The sequence below is a fragment of the Pinus tabuliformis genome, chromosome 2_2 (genome assembly GCF_031772625.1).
Source record: "Pinus tabuliformis cultivar Carrire ecotype Pingquan chromosome 2_2, CPIR1, whole genome shotgun sequence".
In the NCBI taxonomy this organism is placed as follows: Eukaryota; Viridiplantae; Streptophyta; class Pinopsida; order Pinales; family Pinaceae; genus Pinus; species Pinus tabuliformis.
This window is the reverse complement of record NC_142300.1, coordinates 1,134,140,656-1,134,155,313: the sequence shown is the minus strand read 5'-3', so window position 1 is coordinate 1,134,155,313 and position 14,658 is coordinate 1,134,140,656.

Genomic DNA, 14,658 nt, shown 5'->3' with positions numbered 1-14,658 from the left:
AAATATATTCCCGATAGTCGTGAGAATCCTTTAGCGACAAGTATTGCTCTAAATCTGTCAATTTCACCTTTCTCATTCAACCTTTTCTTATACACCCATTTCACAACAGTTAAATTTTTATCTTTTGGAAAATTAACCAAATCCCATGTATCATTCTTTTCAATAGCTTCAATTTCTTCATCATTGGTTTGCACCCGATTTTCATCTTTGATTGTTTTTTCAAACAAAGAAGGTTGTAATGAAAACAATGAAGAGTTTGAACTAGCATCCAAATCATCATAAATATCTTTCAGACTTCTCATCTTTCTCTTACCATTTCTTGATTCATCACTTGATTGACTGCTAGGATAATTCCAATCTATTGATCTGCTTGAAGATCCATGCTGCTCAGAAAATCTTGGGAGTCCTTACTGGTGTGTGCTCTTGTGATTCTTGTTGCTCCTTTTTTGCTACATCATCTTCTTCCATCAATGGCACTTGTGCATCAACTGTTTTGTCCATATTCCCATTCCACGACTCTTGTTCTTTAAACACAACATCTATGATAATTATTGTCTTCTTAGTGATAGGGTTATACATTTTGTAAGCTTTTGATTGCTCACTATAATCAGTAAATATGCATTTTTCACTTTTATCGTCCATCTTACCTCTTAGGTTTTTAGGCACGTGTGCATAGGCTACACATCCAAATACTCTAAGATGAGATACACTACAAGACATACCTGACCATGCTTCTTCTGGTACTTTGTTCATCACACTCTTTGTAGGGGATCTATTTATCACATAAATAGCACATGCAACTGCTTCTGCCCAATACTCATTAAACAAGTTTCTTCCTTTCAACATGCTCCTTGCCATGTTCATAATTGCCATGTTCGTCCTCTCTACTACACCATTTTGCTGCAGTGTATATCTATTTGTAAATTTTCTTCTGATTCCATGTTGTTTGCAGTAATCACGGAATGTCTTTGAATCATATTCTCCACCATGATCTGACCTCAATACCTTGATCTGACGATCACTCTGGTTCTCGGCTAAGGCTTTGAATTCTTTGAACTTTTCAAAATTTTCAGACTTCTTCTTCAAGAAGTAAACCGAATTCCTTCTACTATAATCATCAAAGAAAGTGAGGAAGTAACAACTTCCAACAATTGACTGTGTCCTCATAGGTCCACACAAGTCTGTATGCACTGGCTCAAGTGGTTGCTTTGCTCTGTATGCAACTCCCTTTGGAAAACTCTCATGGTGTTTCTTTCCCAAGATGCATCACTCACAAGTACTAGTAGGTTATTTGATGGGATGTAATCCTCTGACCATTTGTTTCTGATGCAACAATCTTAAACCAGAAAAAGTGCAAGTGCCCAAACCGAAAGTGCCATAACCAATAATCATTAGAACATGCAATTGTAAACAAAGTAAACTTATCACTGTAATTCATAATTAGAGGAAAGAGTTTGTTCCTCATCATTTGCACCTTTGCAATCAGCTACTTTCTTGTGGGCTTTGTAACAACCCCGAAAGTAAAGCATGCAACTAATTAGATCAATTATACTATTTATAGGCTTGTCACATATAACACACTCTTGTCCTTGAAAAATAACTTTGTATCCCTTCTGCTTCATTTGACCAACACTTATTAAACTATGTTTGAGACCAGGGACATAATATACCTCTAAGATTGTCTTTGGCTCCCCATGCCTGGTCAAAATGTTTACCACTCATTTTCTATCTACATCCACAGTCTTGTTAGTTCCCAAATTTACTTCCGTCCTCACAGATTGATCCAAGTTTGCAACCAAATTCTTGTTGCTTGTCATGTGGTTATTGCAACAACTATCCAATAGACACACATTATCATAAGGTTCATGCATGTTATGTCAAGCTAGGAACATGGATTTAGTGTTGTCTGTAGTGACATAAGCTCTCTGGTTTCCTTGATTAGCTATCTTCTTCTTGCAATCATGGGCATAGTGACCAAATTTATTACAACAATAACATCTCATCTTTGATTTGTCATCTCTTTGATTACTGTTGAAGCTTCTATTGTTGCTTCAAATATAATGTTCATGCTCTTCTGACCACCATGTCTTCTTCCTCATCATATGCCTCTCGATCCACTTCTGCCTCGACCTTTGTCTCTTGAAACATAAATCTAACTTTTGAAAGTGGTTTCTAAAGTGGAATCCTTATTTTTGTCTATCCTTGCCTCATGGGGTAGAAGTGATCCCATCAACTCATCAACTATCAATCATTCCAAATCCATGGCTTCTTCTGTGGCTGCTACCACAACATCAAATTTGGTAGACAAATATCTTAGAACCTTCTCAACCACATTTTGATCTTTAATATCTTCACCATTATTTTTTTAACTAATTTACGACAGTGATGACCTCATTCATGAATGAATCGATGTCTTTTGTCTCTTTCATCTCGAGACTTTCAAAATCACTCCTAGTATTCTGCGACTTAATAATATTGACTTTGGCCATACCTTTATAGCTTGTCACCAATGTCTACTGTGTTGTCTTTGTTGAAGATGTGATCATAATTTTCTAGAACACTAATCAGTCAACTCCCTATTGGATAAGATGCAATGCATGTGCATTCTTCTGTTTGTCTTTCTTCCATAGTTCTCTCTCTGCATTAGCGAGAGCTCATTCTTCTACTTCATCCTTAGGTTCTGAAAACCCAAACTGGACATGATCCCAAACATCACGAGCCTTCAACGTGGTCTCCATCTTAATGGCCCACACATCATAATCCTTCACTGTAAATAGTGGGAAACGGGGTTAGAAATTTGAGAAAGTCGTCTTTAACAAAAGTATACTTTTAGAATAAAAACCTCTTTTTCTTTAAAAAACAACTTTTCCAAACAAAATATTCCTTTGGAAAAAACCCTTTTAAAGCTCTTTTAATTTTTTAAAATATTGTTTTGAAACAAACCTTTTAGAAAAGGATTTAAAAAACCTTTCACAAAAACAACTCTATAAATATTCATAAAGATAATCTCCTTTAAAAAGTGGTTTTAGGATTAAAAAAACACGTATGTGACTTTTACGATATAACACCCTCCTCCCACATATATGCAAGTAACTGGACAACCGGGGTAAACATGTGACGAGAGGCTACTATGATATGATTCGACCTCCTAAGATACGTTAAGGAAGTGGAATAGACGGAAACACACCATACAGACCTTCAACATCATCAATAAGACTACTAAGAACCATCTCAACCTTTCTGCTAACCAGCCCCTAAGTCCTATTGATTTTTTAAGCTATTAAGCCTATAGACGCTCCCATGTTATGGGCATGCGAGCATCCGGGGACTATTTCCAGCAGACCTGTGCTAGAGTCTGAGGAATTTAAGGCACTTTTCAAGCCTAGAATTTTGGCCACTGCCTAGAACTTATTGTAACTTTCGGAATCCATTAAACACATGATGACAAGATTAATTAACCAAAAACTAACTCCAGAGCTAGGGCTGACCATCCCCAACCGGGACTAGCATTATGTCAAACACTTGGCATCAATGCAACCTACATGTGTAAACAACATATCTAAGCATAGGGGTCACATACTTATCTGAGATTCGTTATGAGGCATTGTTTCCTTATCACTTTAGCTATAAATTCATCCATTAGGCCATAGATACATTTTTCATTCATATTCAAGTAAAAACATGATGATATCCATACATAGCTATTGCCATAAAACATATACATAACCAACACAATAGCAATAGAAATACCAAGGAAATCATAGTCATATAACCCACATATAAACAAGTATAATACTCATAGAAATAAAAGGAGAAATAACCTCATATTGTTGATGCAAAATCCAAACTTGGGATGGGGCTTCCACGTTCCACCTTACCATAGAATGGTTCAGCCAAATCTCTCTTCAGTCATTCACCCCCGTGCCATATTCCAAAAAATGAATGTGGGATCTCATAAAACACATCAATCAAGAACCGTCCACGGCTTCCAAACGCCAACCACCTCAACCCATCAAACAATGATTCCAGGTCATGGTTTGACATCACAAAACCATCATCAAATTTGTCTCTACCCAAGCCTTCCAGGGCTCCAAAGCGTTTGTTCCAACCAAGGCTCCAAGACTAGTAACTCAACCCATAGCTTATACCGGGCTCTAGAGCATTTTTCCAACCAAGGCTCCAAGACTAGTAACTCAACCCACATGTTATACCGAGCTCTAGAGAATTTGTCCAACCAAGGCTCTAGGACTAGTAACTCAACCCACCTAGGGTTACAGAGCATTTGTCCAACCAAGGCTCCAGGACTAGTAACTCAACCCAAGTTGTTAGAGGGCTCCCGAGCATTTGTCCAACCAAGGCTCTAGGACAAATAACTCAACCCAAGCCATTACAAGGCTTCCAGAGCGTTTATCCAACCAAGGCTCTAGGAACTAATAACTCAACCCAAGCTAAAGGAAACATGAGAGCCAACCATAATAACAAACAAATAAACCCACAACATCATGACTATCCAGGAAATGGAAAGGCTAGGCAAATCCAATGTCAATCCAGGCAATCCTCTATGCCAATGACAAATCATAACCAAGAAACCACATGCATGTGCCATGCATGTTGAAGCTAGTGAGGAAAACACACATGCAACTCGATACCTGCTAGAAAAACCTGTTGTAGCTGCTGATCTCGATGTCCTCTTGCATTTTCCTGCTCTTACTTTGCCTTCTTGCTCCAAAACTCCAAGTATGCCACACCCCTCCAAGAGTGCTCCAAGAAACTCTAAGTGTCCAAGAGTATGAGAGAGAGAGAACAGAGAGAGCTCTAAAATTGAACTGGCCAAGCTTACATTGACCAAGTCTACCCACTGATCCTCAAGAGCCTTTTTATCAATGAGGCCTGTATTTTCTTCAATTTTCCTTATTTTCCTTCATTTTCCTCCTCACATGCAACATGTGACCTTTCACCTCCCTTTTCTCCTAATTTCCATTATTTTCTTAAATAAATGTCAATTAATGCCTCATGCCTTTCCAAATTTCTTTTCCATTTCTTTTTCCAATTTCCTTTAGCCATAATAACTGAAATGAACACCCACTAGGAAGTTTTTCCCACCATCTAGATTGGAATACGTGTCCCATCACCATGTCCTTATATATTTTTACATGAATTTTTAACTAGGGCTGTTACAGAACCCTCCCCTTTGGGGGAACACCTTCCTCGGTGTTCAATGACACCTATAACCAACAAGACTACTGAAAACAAAACATATTGCCCATGGAGCTATATAAGACAACTCATTGTAATTTTTACAATGACCATTTACTAAAACATGACAAACATACCATTCATTGGAGCTTTATATCACAACTCATTATGGTATTTACAATCCACATATACTTATACACATTTGCTTCAACCAGAAAATAACCTATTGTCTATGGAGCTTTATAAACTAGCTTGATACAATATTTACAATAATATACACATATATGCATTTTCTTGACCAAAAAATAAAAAGGATACAATGCCTGGATCCACAGCAAGGGATTCCAAAGGCTCACACCTCCACCCTCAAAGTAATACCAGGATTCACCTCCTTCCCAGGAAGTCTAAAATCCACTACCAAAGTCAAAGTTGCATACAATATCCAGTGCTATAAGCCCGCGCCTGTTGCACAAAAAATTGTCACCTTGACATTCTGCAATCTGTGTGAGTCCATTACCACTCATACTTTCCTCCTTTGTAAGTCTTAAACCTCAGTTCCTCATATCAAGCCTTGAAAATAAGAGAAAGCCCTCAAAAGTCTCTAAAACTCCGGTTCCACACTTTCTCTTTGCATTACCTACGGTCCCGCACCTAATGGTCATGGCTCTTGCGCACCTGACCGCTCTGTCTCTGTGTTATGGGTGTGGACCCATATAAAAGTTAAAAGGCATGAGTACATTCTGAAAAACTCACTTTCAGTCATTTCTAGAAGCTTCTGGAAGGAATCTTGAGGTGGCAAGTTCGCTCCCTTAAGGTTCATGCATCCCATACCTTAAGGAGCTAACCCCTTGATGTGAGGAGCTTATCCCTTTGAAGGAGGACTCTATCCCTTCATAGGTGGACTTGTAACCTCCTCCTCCACACTATAAAATGAAGCATTGGGCTGGTTACTTGGAAGGTTGAAAGCTAAATATTTTTGAGGTGAAATGTTGTTCGAACTTATTCTTCTTAGTTGAGCTTTTATGAGGAGAGATTACATACCTCTAAGATCTCATTTGGAGAAGTGCAAAGCTTGTCAAAGTAAAGGAAATTCCTGTTTCGAACCCCAGGAAGAGCTTGTTCAACATCAAGGCTGAAAAGGTTGTAAGATTCTTCTACTTCAAAGTTAATACAAATAAGTTTGTTTTTCTCAATAAGTTGTTGATGTATGGTTTATTTTATGGATTCCTTGATCACCATGATAGACATTATTCATGATATTAGCTATGCAGGTGCTATTTTATGTTTTCTTGTTTGTGATTGCAGGTTCTCAAAAAGAAACTCTTTCGAACGGTTGAAGGATGGCTGCTACAAACTAGCGTTGGACTTAAGGTAGGGTCTAAACACCTATATAGTTTTTGTTTATGATTCACATATGTCTAGTGAAAGATAGATTTGTTTTTCTGCTTGTTGCTAGACTATCTTCTGATACTAGGGAGATCAGCCTTGTCCTCAAGATCGATTTACTGGCCAACAAATTGGTGACTCCACTAGGGATTTGAATTTGGTTTTTGGTTTTCCTTTGTCTTTGACTTGAGAAACTTGTTTGCGTTTCTGGTTTTTGATTGATGTATGTTGGCTTGGGTAGTTTTTAGAATTTGGATTATTTTTTGTTTTTTTTTTTGAAGTTTTCATGGGACCGCACTTTATCTTTACAGACAGTGTGGGCATCTCCACGTTCTTCCTTTAGGAAACAGAGTGGTACTGCACCTAGTTCTTCTGGAACTCTGCGGACCCTATAATTTTTTTTGAAAAACCTAAAAAGTTTTCTTCCAGTTAAGTGTAGGTTTCATTTAAGGTTTTTAGTGTCTACCCAGATCCGCATTCTTTCTGTCAAAAATCTCTTGTGAGTGAGTTCCGATGGTATTTTTGTTTTAGATGATTTTCTAGAAATTTTGCATGCCTGGAATGGCTTTCACTTGGTCTCTGTAGTGACTCAAAGATCAGAAGCTTGAGAAACCTTAGATTACCCTGGTGTCTTTTTGTCTTCTTGATGAGTCTGACTGGGTTGTGGAATCCATCCTTTGTGAGAAATAGATTTAGTTTTATCCTTACAAATCTTTGAATGAACTTGGTTATAAGTTTTGAATTTCATTTTTCCAAAAGAAAACATTTCTGGATGTTTTTTGATTGATTTGTTATTCTGAACAAGTGAATCATTAGTTTACTAAATAACTAAGTAAAACATCCTCAAAAAGAATTGAAGATTTTATTCAATAGGGTTTAGAAGTTTCCAGATCTCAAGATTAGTTTTTGTAGTTTTGAGTGTTTTCTAGAACTTGTAGTTCTCTTTTGAAGAAATTGTTTTTTTTAGTTTCGAGTTTTGAAAAAGAAAAGGGATTTATTGTGAGCTTAATTAGTAGTCTCATTTTGAGTTCTTATTGAAAAAGACAAAAATATTTTCTTTCCATTTCCATGTTGAAAGAAGGATATGTTTCTTAAAAGAATTGCATTCTCAAACTCTTTCTTTTAGCTAGAATTTCATTAAAGGAAAAATGAATTGTTTATCATTTTAGGTGCATCTTTTTAGTGTTTTTGGAGTCAATTATTCACACCATCAAAGTTTCATTTTCGTACCTATTGACTTAAAGAACAACCCATAAAAGCAACACTTAATTAAAATTGATCTAGTAATATTTTTTATTTCTAGGGCTCTTATCACCAATATAGCTTAGGCTAGTATCTTGGAGTAGGGAGTAATTAACTCTCCAAGATAGTTAAAACAAACAAGTAGATATATCTTGTGGTAGGAAATAAATCCAGTTGTAATTGATACATTCTGGGAAGCTTCTCTTAAAGGAGTCAATCACGAGATCATGTCCAAACCTTTGAGACAATCAAGTCTGTTTCACTGGGAAAGATAGAATATTTGTGTGTATTATAAACGATAAACCTCTGATTAACCATTGTCGAGGAGCCTGGGGTCACTTGTTGGTAAACCTCGGATCAATCATGTCGAGGAGCCTTCAAGGGGATTGAGCTTTGTTACTCTGCCATTGCACGTAGATCGGATCGTAGACTATTCCCCCAGTTGTATTTTTTGTTGTTGGTAACCTTAGTGTCCATAAACTTAAGATTATTTCCTAAGGTGACGGTGAAGGACGGGTATCACTGTACCTGGAGCTGATTTCGACTAGACTCACTTGGACTCTCTCGGGGGTTCTCTTCACTCGAGATGGTTTTGTGAAGAAACTTGTGCCAGTCTGTTTCATTAAGCAGGTTGTCGGGGTAACTGTTCCAACCACCCTTTTTGTATTAAAATTCTACGACATTGGATTTCATCACCAACTAGTGTTTTTAGTACGGGAAGTCACTGTTTGTGTGTGGTTTGAACTCTTAGATTTTTTAGATGTGTGATTCAGTTGTTTGTTTCTTTAGAGACTTTAGGTGCTTTTATTGAAATTTTCTTTGTTTGCGTGTGATTATTTTCATCCTACACCCAGAGATTGTTATCCTTGTTCAATCATGTCAATACAGTCATCTATGTTTTCCCAATCATCGGAAACATTTTTATATGGCGGTCCTACTGTTCCTTTGGGGTACCAATCACTTTCTGGTACTTTTTCAGGAGCAACTCCTCGACCGACTGAACATTAGTTATCACCTGGTAATAATGGAACTAAAACGTTGAACACAAAGCAGATTTTTATGATGTCTGGTAGTATTCCAAATCCTCAACCTCAAGGTAGTCAGTTACCGCTTGGGGGGCAAGGTAGTTAGTTACCGCCTAGGGGGCAAGGTAGTCAGTTACCGCCTGGGGGGCAACCTCAAGGTAGTCAGTTACTGCCTAGGGGGCAACCCCAAGGTAGTCAGTTTCCGCCTAGAGGGCTACCTCAAGGTTTTCAACCTTCAGGACAGTACATACCACAAGGTCAACCCCAGACTCAGTATATTCCTCAGGATGCTTATCAACCCCAGAATCAATACGTGCCTCAGGGTTATCAACCTCAAGGTCAGTACCCAACTCAAGGTTTCCAACTGCCTTCTGGTTAATCATTTTTACAAGGAGTTAGAAATGTGCCTCCTAATTATCAGCCCTACGTTCAACTAGGTTACGGTCCTCCATATATACAACCTTTTATGGGTCTCGGAATGAATATGGTGTGGGATCCGTCTCAAACTAAATAGACTTTGCAACCTAATGTGTAGTTATCTAATCAACCTGGACAACCTTTGATTTCTAACCAATCCAACAACCTGTCCAAGCTACGGTTCAAACCTCTGCACCTATTTTAGTTCAGCAGCCTGGGCCTAGCTCACCTCAGACTCTGCCTCAAACTGTTGCTGCAACTGCTGCAATTTCTGTTCAACCTACCACACCTGTTTCTGGAGTAGCTGTAGCTCCGGTTTCTACTATCCTGGCATCAGTGCAAACTCCTCACATCTCTATGCCCTAGTCAGGACCTACAGTTCAGACTTCGGTCCAGATGCCTGCAGGACAAGTTGGTCCAAGTACAATTGCCACGAGTCAACCCTACCAGGGAAAGTATCAATTCGGTCCTACTGTACAAAACCCAGTTTATCAGTATCAACCGTACCCTGGCTATACTTATCAACAGCCTAAAAAACCCCAGTTTGGTCCAGTTAATCCTAGTTTCCCAGGAGGTTAAAACATTCCTAATGCAAATCTGATTCCAGGTTATCTTGGATATCCTCCTTCTGGGGCTGGTCTTGTTACCCAAGGTTTTTGTGACCCTAACCGTCAGTTGCCATTTATTGCAACTTTGGATTTACCTGATTTGTCGTGCCTTATGAACGATCCAATTTACTATCTTCCGTTTTGGCCGCCAATGCCTAATAAGTTGCCCAGTGATATCCCGAAGTTTGAGGGTAAGTCAGGAGAGGACCCGTCAAATCATGTTATGACTTATCACCTCTGGTGTGCATCTAATTCCATCATTGATGATTCAATTCAATTACGTCTTTTTTAACGAACTTTGATTGGTCTTGCTACCAAATGGTACATTGAGTTTCCACGAGGCTCTTTTTATAATTTCAGTCCGTTAGCCACTTCTTTCTTAACCCATTTTCAGTTTCCTATCAGATACGACAATGGCACGGAATTGTTAACTTCACTAAAACAATCCATGTCCACATATATTTCTGATCATATTCATGAATGGTGACATAGAAGGCGTTTAGTGAAAGTTTTCATTCCAGATCAAATTTTAGTGGAATAGTTCGTTAAATCATTGTTACCTAAAATCACTGAAGATGTAGCTAAGGCAGGAGTTGTCACTGAAGAGAAAGTCATTGCTCAGGCTCAGTACCTTGACCTCGTCTATACGCAGTCAGGTACTTTACATGAAAAAATCCCCGATCTTCCAAAAACTACAGCTCCTTCAGGGTCTCATGCCGCTGATGGTATGATTGGTTCAGTTAGTATTAAAAGCAAGAAGAAATCTTCAAAGAATTCTTCCCCTACAATAACTTTACCTAATTCCCCAAAAGGAGATTCTTCCATTGAAGTTTCTGCCAACATCCATGTCGTAGATTCATCTAAGACCAAATCTGGTAGTAAAGAGAAGGGAAAGAACAAAAACAATCAAAATTCAAAAGATAAAACAAATAAAAATGAATCTATTGACGAAAAATGAAAACCTCTCTATCCTTGTTTCATTTGCGACGAGGATCATTTTACTAAAGAATGCCCACATCGAGCAGAGTTTTCGAAATTTGTTAAAGGTTCTCCAACGCCTGCTGTCCTGAAGGATACTTTTCCTACTCAAGAAAGTAAAGTGGTTGCTTCTTCCTCGAATGCCTCAGAAGAACCCATTATGATGATGTCTCATGTTAGAATTGCGACGCAATCACAAGATTATGGTAGTAAAAATCTTGTTGATGGTAAAGAAGTAGAATCTTCTAATTCAAACACATCAACTTCACCTCCTCCTGGTTCCGGTCCACTACAGATCAAGAAACCCAACCCTGACTTAGTAATCAAACCGCCTGCTAAAGGTATATTTCAGAAATTAGCTTTCAATCCACATGTGAGAGCTGCTCAGAATTATAACATTGTTGAAGACCTAGCCATTGCCCCTTCAGCAATGTCGGCTTTGGAAGTGTTGCAATCATGCCCAGCACAACGTAAATTACTATTGTCTTCTATAGGAGCTATTGATATTCAGGATTCGAACCTAATAATCTTAGATTTAGAGGATAGTACACCCCACCTACCTCATCAAATGGCTTTCCAGATTCCAGTGTTAGTAAAAAACAGACCTTGCTTTCAGACTGTGATTGATGAGGGAGCTTCTACGTGTATTATGTCGATCCAGTGTTGGAGATCGCTTGGTTCTCCCACACTCAATCAGTCTCTAACAATTCTAAAGGCTTTTGATGGCCGAGGGTTCCACCCTTTTGGTATTTTGCAAGATTTACCTATAGGGGTCGAAGGCAAAACCGTAAATCTAGATGTGGAAGTGGTTGATGCCCCTCTAGATTACAACCTTCTTTTGGGTTGCAGTTGGTCTTACGCTATGACTGCTATTTTTTCATCGGACTTTCGGCTTATTAAGTTTCCTCATAATGGAAAGATCGTTATGATAGACCAGCTAACTTATTTCTCATCTGACCTAGCCTCTACAGATAATGTTCAACACATCGGTAAAACGACTATTCCTTACAAGGATGTTAGAGTAGGTTTGATTAAAGATTCTGGTTTACTACGAACTTTTTCCTTCCCTCCTCCTAATGTATCACTTCTATTGCAAATATTCATATGATTTCATCGAATACTATTACTTTTGATGATCCTCGGATTGTACCTTCCGATTCTGAGGTGGATTCATTTGATGGTGCGATGCCTTTGAGTCCCTTTGAAATTGAATATCAGGCTGTACAGTCGTTTTCTGATTCCTGACCAGTGACGAGGATAGTTTGTTCCTGTCTCAACCTCGTTAAAAAATGAAATTGAATGTCTCAAGGATAGTTTGTTCTTGTGCCAACCTCGTTAAAAAATGAAACCGGGTGTTTTGAACATAGTTCCTTGTCTTGTGTCAAGCTCGTTAAAAAATGAAACACAGTGTTTAGAGCATAGGTCCTTGTCTTGTGTCAAGCTCGTTCAAAAAATGAATCAAGGATCATGGAGGAAAGTTCTTGATCTTGTGTCAACCTCGTTAAAAAATGAAACAAGGGTTATGATGATAGTTCTTTTACTGTGTCAACCTCATTAAAAAATGAAACAACTCCCTTTCCAAGTCGAGTCTTTCTAAGATCTCGAAAGTGAACCTTCATTCCATCCACCTGATTGAATGTAATGAAGCTTGGGGGGCATGTACCTCGATTTGAGTCATTATGCTAGGGGCATGCGAACTTATAACAAGCATAGTTTTTCATTTCAAGCTTGTGTAAACATGAAACCGAATCCAAGCAGAGTTCTCTATGGTTCAAGCTTGTGTAAAAATGAACCCATACCCGATTTACATCTCGTGATTGCCATTTTTATTTGCTAAATTTAGCTAGATGAGCCTTGGTTTTTTTATTCCATCACCAATATCTCTTTGGCCGATCATATGCTTTCACTTGGTTGTTTTTCCTTTCCTGAGGGACCGCAGCGATGAGTGATTTTGTTAGCCAGCCTTTTAACCATTACATGTTTTGAGCAGTTCCACCATTATCGGAACCAGTTGCTACCCTTTATACCACTCGTTCCTCTAGGACGAGTCTTATTTAAGCTCTTTTCTGACTTGTAAAAAATGAAAAGATTGCCGAGTTTTTTCCTTTTTAACTCGTTAAATGGAATTAAAAAGGCAGTCCACTTTCAACTCTTTTCTGACCCTATAAACATGAAAATATCGTCGGACTTTTGTCGTTTCAAGTACGATACTGGTTATGAAATGACGTGTCTTCAATCCCTTTTCTATTTTTTTGAATAGAGGCCACTAATTATGAAAAGTACTCCTTGATTGTAATGGTCAAGCGGTTCCCTCGAGTATCATTTTATACTTTTTATGGCTCGAGGGACACAAATTTACGAAAAAGGACCCCCCTGGAGTTTTCTTTTCCGTGTCTTTTTAAAACTCTCTAAACATGAAAAAGACTCTGAGTTTTACCTATGTCGGACTCATTAAATCCTAACGACATTGGACTCGTCACCATGACGAGACTAGATTCCTCTTTAAACCCTTTTCAGACTCGTTAAATATGAAAAGATTGTCGAGCCCTTGTCCTTTCCAGCTCGTTAAAGTATTGGAAATGTCATCCCTCTTGTATTATTTTATCTTTTTTCGGACCTGAGGGATTATTTTAAGAAAAATGACCCCCATGGATTTTTCTTAAGTTTTTCTTCTGACTCCCTAAAATTGAAAAACACCGAGTTTTTCCTATATTGGACTCGTTAAAATTTAACAGTAAAGGACCTGTTCAATTTTAAACAGGAACGAACCACTCCTTCTTAGGGTTCAAATTTTAAAATAAGTTGGACTCATCTGAAGGATGAGCTTATAAACAAGAAAATGTTATCCTCCTCAAGCTTGTCAAAAATAAGAGGTACTTGGCAGAAATGGTGGGGGAAAAGAGAGAAAAATGAACTTGTTTGTTACACTTTGTGTATTAGAAAGCAGTTAACCACTCTTGAACATGACTGGGTTGGTAAATCCTTTGCCTAACAGTTAATCAAACCATATTGAAAGTTTTCAGCCAGTTTCTGTGTATTAGCTTTGGGTCAATTGTCACCAAGCCATCTGCAGTGTCGTTATGTGTTCAAGAGATTAGTTCAAACAAACCATTCATTTGCAAAATATATGTCATCCATTTTGACTATCCCTGAGCCAGTCCTTGCCAACATATTTCTTCAAAACTTGATCTATGATTTCGTGTTGTGGGCTTGCCTATGACAGAGCGCTTTCTATCAACTTCAGCTCATTATCTAGAAAGATGATCTAGAAATCGTCAGTACCATGAAATCTGCATGCCCTAATGGCAGGTTTCTCGTCTTCGATGATAGGTTGCATCATTGACCTTCGATCAAAGGATTCTATGACATGTTCAACATCAACTCATTTATTCACATTTCATGGATTGTATTGAGTACTTTCAGAGCCATTGACATTACTGGTGGTTTCTCTCACACTTGTTAATAGTTCACATCATTGACGGGTAATCAAGTGGTTCCTACCATGTTCGACTTTGACACATTCATTCACATGGATAGAATCATACTAGTTCGGGAAGTAGAAATCAAGACCCTGGATCTAGTTTCTACCATCCAGGCTGCAAGGAATTTTGTTATTCATTATACAGTGGACTATTCATAAACAGATGGTTGCACCCATACTGTGTCTACATATGATGTATTACAAAATCATTCCTGTATCAGAACAGTTTAGTTAGTTTTCTAGTTAGTTTTGATCTGAGTATGGGAATGCCTACCTCAGCGATGATATGTTCACATATATATATTTTGCATTGAATGTTTTTATA